Genomic DNA, 15,009 nt, shown 5'->3' with positions numbered 1-15,009 from the left:
CAATCGGAACAAGTTATTTAACATCTCTGGATTTCCTTTTTTCTTCTAGGATAGATTACCAAAAATGACCGGTATTCTTCACCCCTCCTTCCATCTATGCCTTTTGCCATATAACTCCATAGGGCCTCTGCGCTCTGACTCTGGGCATGACCACATGGCCTGCTTTGGCCAAAAGAATAAAAGAGAAGTGATAATATGCCAGTTAAGAGCCTAGGCCTCAATAAGCCTATATATTTGTTTATTTCCTTTTTTTTTCTCACTTGCACCTCTGCTACTGCTTTGAGAACATGGCTGGAAGCCTACTGGAAGATGAGAAACATGTGAAAGAGAGCCCAGGCACATCAGGTACTCCAATCAAAGTTAGTCCTAGATCAGCCAATATCCAGGGAACCCTAAGACATATGAGCAATCCCAGCCAAGATCAGTAAAGCAGTCTAGCCCAACCCTGACTGACTCTAGGCACATGAGCAATGAATGCTTATGCATATTTTCATATGCTATTGAGATTTTGTGATTGGTTGCTACACAGCATTATTACAGCAATAGATAACTAAAACACATGTGTCTGATATACGTTTGTTACAACAGTTAAATAAATGAGATACCACAGGTACAATGACTGACACATCACAGCAACAACAATAGAAATACACATCTTCCTCGACTTACGATGGGGTTATGTCCTAATAAAACCACCATAAGTTGAAAATATCATAAATTGAAAAGGCATTTCGTACACCTAACCTACCAAACACCACAGCTTAGCCTAGCCTACCTTGAATGTGCTTAGAACACTTACGTTAGCTTCCAGGTGGGCAAAATCATCTCACACAAGGCCTACTTTATAATAAAGCATTGATTGTCTCATGTAATATGTTGAGTAATGTCCTGAAAGTGAAAAGCAGAATGGTTATAAGTGTAGGGGTTGCTTACCCTGGTGATGGTGTGGCTGACAGGGAGCCACGGCTCACCGCCTCTGCCCTGCATCAGGAGAAAGGATCACACTGCATACCACTGGCCCGAGAAAAGATCAAAATTTGAGGTACAGTTTCTACTGAATGTGTATGGCCTTTGCACCATCATAAAGTCAAAAGATCATAAGTTGAACCACTGCTAAGTCAGAGACTGTGTAGTTATTCTTATTTTTGATAGATTTCTACTTTCCAAAATATAATCACATTCTTAATATTATACACAGATCACTAGCTCAAAGTTCTGGATGTTTCTAAGCCATTTAATCTCATATTTACAGTCTCTTGTTTTACTCCCACAAGTGAATAATATCATCCACAGAATGTGAATTTTACTGACTTAACTCGTAAAGAGAAGGCACACTATTTTCCCATCTCTATTTTGGAGAGGGGTATATTGTGTGATGTAGCTCACTGCTGGTCTCATGTAGAGAAAAAAATGTGATTAAATTAGAATTTTATATTAATGTGTGCTGAGAAATTTCCAATGCCTCTCGAGATTGTTCCATCCATAGAATAGTTAATCCTTGAAAAAAAATGACAAGGAACCAGCCTTGTAAAATCATCTTTGAGCTGGCACAAGGGCAAGCTGCAATTTAGCTCTGTGACTGGAGAAGAAACATGAATAGAGACAAATGGGCTGATGTACAGTCTCTGTATTCATTCACCTCCATTTGTGTAAGAGATTAAGAGAGACTTCAGTGTAGCATTTTCTCCCATTTCCTCATCCTTTGTCCTGTGAGCAGAAATAGTCATTCAAAAGCAAAGCTACAACAGTAACAGCAATTAGGATGGCAAATACCACAGATAAACTTCACCCACAGTGATGTATTTAATGAACCAGACTCACCCAATGCCATAAAGCCTCAAAATGTCAGGGATATGTGGTTCACAAAGTATCATCTATAGACCAGCAGCATCAGTGTCACCTGGGGACTTGTTAGAAATGGAAAGTCTTGGGCTCTACCCCAAACCTAGGGAATCAGAAATTCTGAGGCCAGCACCTGGCAATCTGCTCATCTTGAGTGCTCCAGGTGATTCTAATGCCTGGGAGAGCTTCAGAACCACACATCTAGGCAGAGCCATGAGAACCGCGCACTTAGGTAGAACCATGTTACTTACAATAACATCTGCATTAGCATCACCTGGAGTTCATTGGAACTGCAGACTCTCAGGGCCCATCCAGACCAAACTGGAATCCAAATTATCAAAAGGTCTTTGGGTGACTTGCCCGCAGATCAAGGTTCGAGAAGCTCTCTACCTGTCCAGTGGTTCGTTATGGGCTGAATTGTGTCCCCTCCCCCAATACATATGTTGAAGCCCTAACCCCTAGTACCTCAGAATGGGGCTGTATTTTGAGACAGGACCTGTAAAGAGGTGAGTAAGGCAAAACTGGTTCAAATGAGTGGGCCCGAATGTGATATGACTCGCGTCCTTTTAAGAGGAAATTAGAACACGGACAGGCACAGAGGAAAGACAGTGTGAAAACAGTGGGAAGGCAGTCACCTAAGTACAAGCCAAGGAGAGAGATCTCAGAAGATGCCAACCCTGCCTACACCTTGATCTTAGACATCTAGTCTCCAGAAGTGCAAAAAATAAAAATGTAATTTAAGTTGCCTAGTCTGCAGTACTTTGTTATGGTAGCCCTAGCACACTAACACGGTTCCCAAACTCAGGTGCATGTTGGAATAATCCAGGGGGTTCTTTAAAAATCCTGATACCTGGGTCCTGTTCTCAGAGGTCCCAATTTAAGTAGTATGGGGATCAGACCATAAGTCTGGATTTTTGAAAGTTTTCCAGGTGATTTTTTTTTAAGTATAACAAAATTTGAAACCTACGGATGGTCTGCTTCATTCTTCTGCTGGAGAGAAATCTAAGACACAGGGTCCTTCAACTGTTAAATTTCAATCTCTTGATACTTGCTTAGCTGATGTCCCATCAATATGTCTCCAAACCTAGTCCTCCTACTGGGAAAGAGGATCAAGAATCGAAGCTGGCAGTAATATATACTCTCTTCATTTCATGCATCAACTTAAAAATTTTTATGCTAGGATTGTCCTGAACATTCTTTGTAGTAAAACCTCCCACGGTACAGGTATAGAGAAGGCCTCTAAAGAAAATCCGTTGACCTAAATCATCCGTCCCCACTACTCTCCTTATGTTGTTCTTGTTGCTCTTGTTACTCTTCAGGTTCCTAAAGCCTCCAAATGAAAAACTCTAAGGTTGTGTAAACCAGCGTTTCAGGGCATTATAGGTGCCAAACCACTGATTAGTTTTCTTCAGGCTAAACCCTTTCCACTTGTCTCTGTAAAGTCATGAAGTTCCCAAACTCCATTGCCTACTCACTAGACAATTATTGACTGAATGTTTGCACTGTTGCAGGAACTGAAGGATCTGACCTATACATAATGGAAACCATCTGAGCTGTATATAGATTGTTCTACCAGCAGTCTCGAAATGTGAACATATCCCACAGAAGTGATTATTTAGCATCCTTAAAGCACCGTAAATCTTTTTTGGGGGGGCAACCCCTGTTCTGAATGTGCTTTTGCTACATTAAAATACAATTTTTAACGTGACCCAACCATGAATACTGTCACTGGTTAAAACAGAACCATTTTCAAGACAGACTAGCCTGCTTGCCAGTTAGTTCCCCAAAGCCATTTTCAACCTCCCTCTCCCTGGCCTCTCTGCCACATTAGCTGAAAAGCCTGATACTTTCCCACCCTCCCTTGTCACTAAGCACTACTATGTAGCCCAGCTCTGGCCAGTGAAATATGAGAAAGATCCCACTGAGGAAAGATATTTCTTCTCTGATAAGACAAAGCCCCATAAGGGAAATAATTCTACCCCTTCTCACTGCCTGGGTCCCGCCTTCAAACATAGACTAAGGATGTAGTGTCTGGAGCTGTGAGAGCCATCTTGAAACCAAGAGCAGAAGTCACTGGCCCAGAACCCTGGCACCGTTGGGCCGTCAACTCCAGTGATCACCTGTCAGGCTTCTCTACTTGTTAAAGCCACCTTGAGTTGGCTTTTTCTGTTACTTGCAGGAAAAAAAAAAATCACAATACATGTTTTCCACATATGTCAGACTCATTCACTTAGAACACAGTGTGGGGCTGAGGATCCACACTTTGAGATTTATTGAGTTAGAAGGAATTTCTTCTAGGAACGAAGAAAAAGCACGCCCAGGTGGCATTCAAGGAACCGTAAACCCAGTTTGAACTGCCAAATTCATTTATTCATTCATTTAACAGACCCCCACTTTAGTAGGCTCCAGGGATATCAAGATGAATAAAACCTTATCCTTGCCTTCCAAGAAATTTTTCTATCCTGAGCGAGACTGGTATATAAACCAAGAATCACAGGATGGTAAGTGCTGAGACAGAGATGTGCAGAGGAGAGGAGTCATGTTATCAGGGAAGTGGGAAACCTCTGAGTTGGGGGGGTTCCCCATAAAGAGCTTTGGAAGAGAGAATCATAGAAGTTTCCATTCAACTCTAAAAAGTTACTCCTGTGATCTGACTAAACATGTAAAGTCTTATTTTTCTTCCAAGGCTGGGGTGGGGAGGGGGATTGTTTTCTATAATCACAGACTGTAAAACAAGTTTCAGGACATTTCAGGAAAGAGCAAATTTATGATAGGCCACTCAATCAACTGCCAGAAAAGCTTCCCCACCCATCCTTCTCCCACAAAATAGGATAAAGACAAGGTTCGGTGGGGCGGGGGAGAAGGTAAGTACTTTCCTCCCATATCAGCAGGGATGTTTGTGTAGAACGGAAGAATTCTGTGCTGTGAATTAAGACCACCTGTTAACATTGCAGCAAAACAATATTGATAATCAAGCAATCAGTTGTCAACGGGAGCCACAAATACATGCGTTCCAGAAGATTCTCTCCTCTGCTACTTTTAAGCAAAAACGACAGCAATAATTAGTGTCTACTTAATAATCACAGAAACACCTGCACTTATTGGTAGAGAAAGAGGGATGCAACCTCCCCGTGCTGGTTTTTCTAAAGGCAGTTGGTGGCAGCAAACCCCACCTCCCCCCCCCCCCCCACTCCCCACAAACACTGGTAGAGAAAAACTAACATGTAGCTTTGCATTGTTAAATCGTCAAAAGAAACCGAATAGGTCCTCATTGATTTTCCTGCAAGGGAAATAATAGGCTTTGAAGCATCTCTGAAAACAAGACCAGCAGTAGTCTCCTACAATGTTCCTGGAATACAATACATTAGAAAAATAAAATATTCAAGAGTCTCTAATGAATTGTTTCAACATTATCGTGACATTCACATTAATTGGGCCTCCGAAACATTTTGATTCGGTCGGTGGTGACGAGATTGATATGCAGCAACCGCAGTTACCTTCCAGCCCTGGCACGTCCTGGGCTGGGGAGGGTTGTTCCAAGATCCCAAGTAAGGCTTCAGTGAGACATCTGCCACCTTGCCGAGAACGAGGAAACCACCTTGGCAAAGGATTCCAGCTCGGCCCTCTAGCTCTCTTGCCACCCCCCACCCCCCCCCCCCTTCTGAGAATCACCCGGGAAGAAAGTGGGGGAGGAGGGCAACATGGGAAACAAATCAAACATTCCTAGCCCTCATAAACGCCGCATCCGGACCTTTGAAGGTACTCGGGGAAATTAAGAATCTGGCCCTAGAGTTTGGCTTGTTTGGGGGTCTGAGCATGGCTTTGAAATCCTCCGTTGCGTTTTTAAAATCTAACTTTCTGTCTCCAATGGAGAGAAGCAGAGGGAGGAAAGCAAAAGCAGAGAGGCTGGGAGACCCCCTCCCTTCCCACACACACACACACACACACACACACACACACACACACAGCGCCGGAGTCCCCCAAGCCCGAGGCATCAAAAGCCGGGAAACTTACCTGGCCCTCACCTCGACGGAAAGGCGGCTGGTCGCCCGAGCTGGAGATGAAATGCAGACCCCGGGCGGGAGGCGACGTCCCGCTCCGCGCCCCGGGGAGCCGAGTGACTCACGCGCCCGGCGCCCGCCTCTCCGCCGCGCGCCCCTCTCCCCCCGCCCCTCCAGGTGCCGGCCCGGAGCCGGGGAGGCGGTCTGCAGCCGCCCCAGCCGCGGGGCCCTCCGCCCGACGCCCCCAGGCGGCCGCGCCGGAGCCCTCCAGCCTCAGCCGCGCCACGCTCAGCCCGCCCCTCGCCACGGGCCCCCGCCGCTGCAGGACGCGTGCCTCCGGGGTGGCCTTCCCCGTCCTCCGCCGCCCGCCGCCCCAGGGCCTAGGCATGCCCCGGGGCTGCGCATCTGAGCTCCACACACCTTCCACCTGCCAGCCGGACGACGCGCTCTCCAGGCTTGTCTCAGGCTGCGCCGCCGGCTCCGGGACTCACCCTCAGCCAAGCACGACCTCCTGCCCCCCCACACCCTCGGTCTCCCCCTTGCGGTGGCGCCCAAACCCACCCAGCCTAGAGACAGGTGCAGCTGGCGCCTGCTGATGGTGCATCCTGTTCCAGGGGACTTTCCTCTCCCTGGACTCTTACCCTGCAGAGACTCGTGCGCCCAGGGCTGCTCATCTGACACACTTTCTACCTGCCAGCTGGGTTTGGCAATGCCCAGACCCTCCCACAGTTGATCTCTGTGTCCAGGCCCCCCCTACTGCCCACCACCGCCCATGCCCAAATTGTTCCCACCTGTGGGGAGTCCCCTACCTCGTGGAGGTGACTAGAAGCCTCTCCCCACTCAGATCCTCCAGGGTCCTGCTGCCAGGGGACACCCTCCCATTCTGACTTAGGTTGGAAAGAGTAGCCAGGGCCATATGCAAGGTTTACTTGGGAGAGTCAAGGAGGAATAGACTGCCAGGACTTAATAGAAGTAACATCTCCAGCAAATATGGATTGGGAATCTGCCTTGAGACCTGCCAGTTTTCTGATAGAGGTTATCTTGTTCTTCTGGGGGAACAGGGGTCATGAGACCATGGTCTCCATCATATTCAAACTGGGAGGAAAAGCCCGTACAACAAGAATCCCGTTTGTTTTGGCAAGAGGAAAGGATTACAGAATTCAGACACAAAGGAGCAAGACTGGGGAGAGAGTGGAGTATTTTCCCAGCCTGAGGACAGCGTTTCAGCAAGTATATTTCCTACGAGTCTGGTCAAGAATAGAAGGTTAGTACCTATTCAGGAAAGTGGGCGATCACCTCCAAACACACTCATTCTCATCTTCCCATTGCTTTGTTACTGCCATTATAAACCTAGATCTTCCCCCACGATAGGAAGGCACTATGACATTCATTTCAATATCCCAATAACCTAGCACACAGCCTGACACATAGTGGAAAATAAATCTTTATTGAAAGCTCAAAGATCTAACATCCGAGACCTTCCTACCCCGGCCTTCCATGTCTTACCTCTATACTTCCCATCTTTGCTGTCTAGTTTCTCTGTTTTTCTTCCTTATCCACACCTGTTTGCCTTCCTTATCCATGCCTGTTTTCCTTAATAATAGCACCCTTCAGTTTCTCTACCTGTAAGCTCTAAGTCTACAAAGTCATGTTTTCCAACGTTATTTCTTCTCTTTTTCTAAAGTCTCCCTTACTCTGCGTTCTCTCTTACCATCTTACATTCAAGTGCAATCGCAATGGAGTGCCTTTGCTGCTTTTTTGTTTGTTTTAAGCTGTTAGGTACTTAGACTAAACTTCTTACCTACCCAAAATCCGACATTCCCCCCAAATATGAGTGTGTGCCCTGAAATAATGTATCTCTTCATACAATATGATCAACCAAAAGTATCTCTAGAATCATATCTTCACCCATCCACTCAACTCATATTTACTGTGCATCTACTATGTAGTGGGCATTGTGCGGGGACCCGGGATTACAGACAAAGCAAAGTTACTACCATCAAAAATGCCATACACCAAGGAGTGGGCAAAGGGGAGAAGCAAACAATAAAGTTACTCAATGCTGTAACAGCGATTTGTACAACGTGCCTTTGGAATGACAAGACCTCCATGGGGCGGGAGGGACATGAAACATCTCACCAGAAAATGACAATTGAATGGATTCTTGAAAAAAAGACTAAGAGATTTCCAGGAAATAATAATAATAGGAGAAAAACACACAAGATGAATAATTTGCTATGGATTGTTAATTTGTACCTCCTTTATCTTGTGATGCATCATTCTACAGGCAGATAGTGTCTAACACACCTCCAGGGTTAAGAGTTCACTTTCCTGATAGCTCCAAAAAAAGTACAGGGATTGGCTCTGCAGGGTTCTGTGTCCATTCCTGAACCATTCACCAAGGCCTGATAGGTCGTGTATTCTAATCGGCTACACTGGGTCTTGGGCCCATCCCTGAAAAAATCACCATGGCCAGGTAAGTTGTAGGTTCTCATTGGCTATACAGGGTCAAGCACCCATCCCTTTACCAACACTGTGGCCAAGTAGGTAGTGTATTCTAATTGGTTCTGCCAGGATCATGTGTTGATCCCTGATCCAATCATCATGACCAGGTAGGTAGTGTATTCTGCTTGTCTATGCTGGGTCATGCACCAATCCCTGTCCAGTCACCATGGCCAGGTAGGTAGTGTTTTCTGATTGGCTAACCCAGGTCATGTGCTCATCCCTGAACCAATCACCATGACCAGATAGTTGGTGTATTGTGATTGGCTACCTGAGATCATGTGCCCATCCTTCTCCAATCTCCATGGACAAGTAGGTAGTGTATTCTGATTTGCAACCTGGGGTCATGTGCCCATCCCTGTCCAATTTCAATGGCCTGAGAGGTACTGTATTCTGATTGACTACCCTGGGTCATGTGCCTATCCCTCCAATCACCATGGCCAGGTAGGTAGTCTATTCTGATTGGCTACCATGGGCCATGCACCCATTCCTTCCCAATCACTATGGCCAGATAGTGTATTCTGATAGGCTATATTATGTCCTGTGCCCATCCTTGAACCAATCACCATGGCCTGGAAGGTAGTGTATTCTGATTGGCTACTGTGGGTCATGTGCCCATCCCTGTCCAATCTCCATGGCCAGGTAGGTAGTGTATTCTGATTAGCTAATCCAGGTCATGTGTTCATCCCTGAACCAATCACCATGACCAGGTAGTTGGGGTATTCTGATTGGCTACCCAGGATCATGTGTCCATCCATGTCCAATCTCCATGACCACATAGATAGTATATTCTGAATGTCTATATTGTGTCATGTGCCCATCCCTGAACCAATCACCCTAACCAGATAGGTAGTGTATTCTAATTGGGTACCCTAGGTCATGTGACCATCCCAGTCCAACCCATCATGGCCAGGTAGGTACTGTATTCTGCTTGGCTGCCCTGGGTCAACTGCTCATCCCAGACCAAACACCATGGTGAAGTAGGAAGTGTATTGTGATTGGCTACCCAGGATCATGTGCCCAACTCTGGACCAATCATCCTGGCCAGGAAGGTAGTGTATTCTGATTGGTACCCTGGGTCATGTGCCCATCCCTGTCCAATCTCCATGGCCTGGCAGGTAGTGTATTGATTGGCTGCCCTGGGTCATGTGCCAATCTCTGAACCAATCACCATGACCAGTTCAAGGTAGTGTATTCTGATTGGCTACCCTGGGTCATCTGCCCATCACTGTCCAATCACCATGGACAGGTAAGTAGTGTTCTGATTGGCTACCATGGGTCATGTGCTCAACCCTGTCCAATCACCTGGCCAGGAAGGTAGTATATTCTGATTGGCTACCCTGGGTCATATGCCCATCTCTGAACCAATCACCTAGACCAGGTAAGTAGTGTATTCTGATTGGCTACCCTGGGTCAGGTGCCAATCCTGGGCCAATCATCCTGGCCAGGAAGGTAGTGTGTTCTGATTGGCTACCGTGGGTCATGTGCCCATCCCTGTCAAAGCACCATGGACAGGTAGGTTGTGTATTCTGATTGGATATAGTGGGTCATATGCCAATTCCTGTCCAATCACCATGACCAGGTAGGGCATGGATTTTGATTGCCTACCATGGATCATGTGCCCATTGCTGTCCAATCACCATCGCCAGGTACATAGTGTTCTGATTGGCTGCCGTGGGTCATGTGCCCAACCCTGTCCAATCACCATGGCCAGGTGAGTAGTGTATTCTGATTGGCTACCTTGGGCCATGTTTCCATCCCTACACCAATCATACTGGCTAGGAAGGAAGTATATTCTGATAGGCTACCCTGAGTCATATGCCCATCTCTGAACCAATCACCTAGACTTGGTAGGTAATGTATTCTGATTGGCTACCCTGGGTTATGTGCCAATCCTGGACCAATCATCCTGGCCAGGAAGGTAGTGTGTTCTGATTGGCCACCGTGGGTCATGTGGTCATTCCTGGCCAATCACCATGGCCAGGGATGCAGTGTTTTCTGATTGGCTGCCGTGGGTCATGTGCCATTCCCCGAACCAATCACCCTGGCCAGGGTTAAAATATATTCTGATTGGCTACCCTGGGTCATCTGCCCATCACTGTCCAATCACCATGGACTGGTAAGTAGGGTTCTGATTGGCTATCATGGGTCACGTGCTCAACCCTGTCCAATCACCTGGCCAGGAAGGTAGTATATTCTGATTGGCTACTCTGGGTCATATGCCCATCTCAGAACCAATCACCTAGACCAGGTAAGTAGTGTATTCTGATTGGCTACCCTGGGTCAGGTGCCAATCCTGGGCCAATCACCATAGCCAGGAAGGTAGTGTGTTCTGATTGGCCACCGTGGGTCATGTGGTCATTCCTGGCCAATCACCATGGCCAGGGATGCAGTGTATTCTGATTGGCTGCCGTGGGTCATGTGCCATTCCCCGAACCAATCACCCTGGCCAGGGTTAAAATGTATTCTGATTGGCTACCCTGGGTCATCTGCCCATCACTGTCCAATCACCATGGACTGGTAAGTAGTGTTCTGATTGGCTATCATGGGTCACGTGCTCAACCCTGTCCAATCACCTGGCCAGGAAGGTAGTATATTCTGATTGGCTACTCTGGGTCATATGCCCATCTCAGAACCAATCACCTAGACCAGGTAAGTAGTGTATTCTGATTGGCTACCCTGGGTCAGGTGCCAATCCTGGGCCAATCATCATAGCCAGGAAGGTAGTGTGTTCTGATTGGCCACCGTGGGTCATGTGGTCATTCCTGGCCAATCACCATGGCCAGGGATGCAGTGTATTCTGATTGGCTGCCGTGGGTCATGTGCCATTCCCCGAACCAATCACCCTGGCCAGGGTTAAAATGTATTCTGATTGGCTACCCTGGGTCATCTGCCCATCACTGTCCAATCATCATGGACTGGTAAGTAGTGTTCTGATTGGCTATCGTGGGTCACGTGCTCAACCCTGTCCAATCACCTGGCCAGGAAGGTAGTATATTCTGATTGGCTACTCTGGGTCATATGCCCATCTCAGAACCAATCACCTAGACCAGGTAAATAGTGTATTCTGATTGGCTACCCTGGGTCAGGTGCCAATCCTGGGCCAATCATCATAGCCAGGAAGGTAGTGTATTCTGATTGGCTACCGTGGGTCATGTGCCCATCCCTGGCCAATCACGATGACCGGGTAGGTAGTGTATTCTGATTGGCTCCTCTTTGTCATGTGCCCATCCCTGCCCAATCACCATGGCCAGGTGAGTAGTGTATTTTGATTGGCTGCCATGGGTCATGTGCCCATCACTGTCCAATCACCATGGCCAAGTAGGTAGTATATTCTGATTGGCTACTCTTTGTCATGTGCCCAACCCTATCCAATCATCATGTCCAGGTGAGTAGTGTATTCTGATTGGCTGCCGTGGGTCATGTGCCCAACCCTGTCCAATCACCATGGACAGGTGAGTAGTGTATTCTGATTGGCTATCTTGGGCCATGTTTCCATCCCTGCACCAATCATACTGACCAGGAAGGAAGTATATTCTGATAGGCTACCGTGAGTCATATGCCCATCTCTGAACCAATCAGGTAGACTTGGTAGGTAGTGTATTCTGATTGGGTACCCTGAGTCATGTGCCAGTCCTGGACCAATAATCCTGGCCAGGAAGGTAGTGTGTTCTGATTGGCCTCCGTGGGTCATGTGCCAATCCCTGAACCAATCACCATGACCAGCTATGTAGTGTATTCTGATTGGCTACCCTCGGTTAGGTGCCAGTCCTGGGCCAATCATCCTGGCCAGGAAGATAGTGTGTTCTGAATGTCTACCGTGAGTCATGTGCCCATCCCTGTCAAATCACCGTGGCCGTGTAGGTTGTGTATTCTGATTGGATACGGTGGGTCATGTCCCAATCCCTGTCCAATCTCCATGACCAAGTAGGGCATGGATTTTGATTGCCTACCGTGTGTCGTGTGCCCATAGCTGTCCAATCACCATCAGCAGGTGAGTTGTGTATTCTGATTGGCTACCTTGGGCCATGTTTTTCAGCCCTGGACCAATCATACTGACCAGGAAGGAAGTATATTCTGATAGGCTACCGTGAGTCATATGCCCATCTCTGAACCAATCACCTAGACTTGGTAGGTAGTGTATTCTGATTGGCTACCCTGGGTCAGGTACCAATCCTGGACAAATCATCCTGGCCAGGAAGGTAGTGAGTTCTGATTGGCTACCGTGGGTCATGTGCTCATCCCTGCCCAATCACCATGGCCAGGTGAGTAGTGTATTTTGATTGGCTGCCATGGGTCATGTGCCCATCGCTGTCCAATCACCATGGCCAAGTAGGTAGTATATTCTGATTGGCTACTCTATGTCATGTGCCTATCCCTGTCCAATCGCCATGGCCAGGTAGGTAGTATATTCTTACTGGCTACCCCGGGTCATGCACCCATCCCTGAACCAATCATCATGACCAAAATGGTAGTGTATTCCTATTGGCTACTTTGGGTTATGTGCCCATTCCCTGAACCAATCACCATGGCCAGCGATAAAATATATTTTGATTGGCTACCCTGGGTCATCTGCCCATCGTTGTCCAATCACCATGGCCAGGTAAATAGTGTTCTGATTGGCTACCGTGGCTCATGTGCTCAACCTTGTCCAATCACCTGGCCAGGTAGGTAGTGTATTTTGAGTGGCTACTCTTTGTCATGTGCCCATCCCTGCCCAATCACCATGGCCAGATGAGTAGTGTATTTTGATTGGCTGCCATTGGTCATGTGCCCATGGCTGTCCAATCACCATGGCCAGGTAGGTAGTATATTCCGATTGGCTCCTTTTTGTCATGTGCCCATCCCTGTCCAATCACCATGGCTAGGTAGGTAGCATATTCTTATTGGCTATTCCGGGATAGTAGTCTATTCTGATTGGTACCCTCATGGTCATGTGCCCATCCTTGAACCATTCACCATGGCCAGGTAGGTAGTGTATTCTGATTGGCTGCACTGGGTCATGTGCCCAACCCTGTCTAATCACCATGGCCAGGGATGCAGCATATTTTTATTGGCTACTCTGGGCCATGTTTCCATCCCTGGACCAATCGTGCTACCCAGGAAGGTAATATATTCTGATTGGCTACCCTGGGTCATATGCCCATCTCTGAACCAATCACCTAGACCAGGTAAGTAGTGTATTCTGATTGGCTACCCTGGGTCATGTGTCAATCCTGGGCCAATCATCCTGGCCAGGAAGGTAATGTGTTCTGATTATCTACCGTGAGTCATGTGCCCATCCCTGTCAAATCACCATGGCCGTGTAGGTTGTGTATTCTAATTGAATCTGGTGGGTCATGTGCCAATTTTGTCTAATCACCATGACAGTGTAGGTAGTGTATTTTGATTGGCTACCGTGGGTCATGTGCCCATCCCTGAACCAATCACCATGACAAGGTAAATAGTGTCTTCTGATTGCCTACCCTGGGTCATCTGCCCATCGCTGTCCAATTACCATGGCCAGTTAAGTAGTGTTCTGATTGGCTACCATGGGTCATGTGCTCAACCCTGTCCAATCACCTGGCCAGGTAGGTAGCATATTCTTGTTGGCTACCCTGGGTCATGCATCCCTGAACCAATCATCATAGCCAGGAAGGTAGTGTGTTCTGATTGGCTACCCTGGGTCATGTGCCCATCCTTGAACCAATTACTATGAACAGGCAGGTAATGTATTCTCAATGGCTACCCTGGATTATGTGCCCATCCCTGTCCAATCTCCATTGCCAGGTAGGTAGAGTATTCTGCTTGGCTACCCTGGTTCATGCACCCATCCCTGAACCAAGCACCATGGCCAGGAAGGTAGTGTATTCTTATTGGCTGCAGTGGGTCATGTGCCCATCCCTGTCCAATATCAATGGCCAGGAAGGTAGTGTATTCTTATTGGCTACTCTGGGTCATGTGCCCATCCCTGTCCAATCACCATGGCCTGGTTGTTAGTGTATTCTGATTAGCTACCCTGGGTAATTCGCCAATCCTTGTTCAAAAACCATGGTCAGGTAGGTAATATATTCTTATTGGCTGCAGTGGGTCATGTGCCCATCCCTGTCCAATATAATGGCCAGGAAGGTAGTGTATTCTTATTGGCTACTCTGGGTCATATGTCCATCTTGTCCAATCTCAATGGCCAGGTAGGTAGTGTATATTCTGATTGGGTATCCTGGGTCATGTGCCCATCCCTGACTCAATCACCATGGCCAGGTAGGTAATGTATTCTGATTGGCTACCCTGGGTCATGTGCCCATCCTTGTTAGTTTGTTTGGGAGGGATATGATTAATAGATTGACAGCCTTGTGCTCGCTTCGGCAGCACATATACTAAAATTGGAACGATACAGAGAAGATTAGCATGGCCCCTGCGCAAGGATGACACGCAAATTCGTGAAGCGTTCCATATTTAAAAAAAAAAAAAAAAAAAAAAAAAAGATTGACAGCCTTACCTGAAGTAGAAGGTATAGTCCTACAGAAGATGCTAGGAAAGATGTGGACTTAAGTAACAAGTCAACTACATGTATGCAAGTGTTTCCCTGAAAATGAAAATCTCATTTTTCAAAATAACACATTAAAATTAAAAGGCTTATAGAAAAAAATAGAGTTGGGCTAGATCACACAAAACTTTTACAACT

General features: G+C 47.0%; 1 non-coding gene across 1 annotated transcript; it reads left to right on the top strand.

Moving 5' to 3' along the window:
- Nucleotides 1-14,677: 14,677 nt before the first annotated feature.
- On the top strand, nucleotides 14,678-14,784 carry LOC119868708. The gene has a single exon (XR_005386659.1). It is a non-coding gene; the product is annotated as a U6 spliceosomal RNA (small nuclear RNA).
- Nucleotides 14,785-15,009: the final 225 nt, after the last annotated feature.

Source organism: Canis lupus, chromosome X (genome assembly GCF_011100685.1).
Source record: "Canis lupus familiaris isolate Mischka breed German Shepherd chromosome X, alternate assembly UU_Cfam_GSD_1.0, whole genome shotgun sequence".
Taxonomy (NCBI): Eukaryota; Metazoa; Chordata; class Mammalia; order Carnivora; family Canidae; genus Canis; species Canis lupus.
Note: the sequence above shows the minus strand (reverse complement) of the source record. Positions and strands in the feature narration are given on the sequence as shown.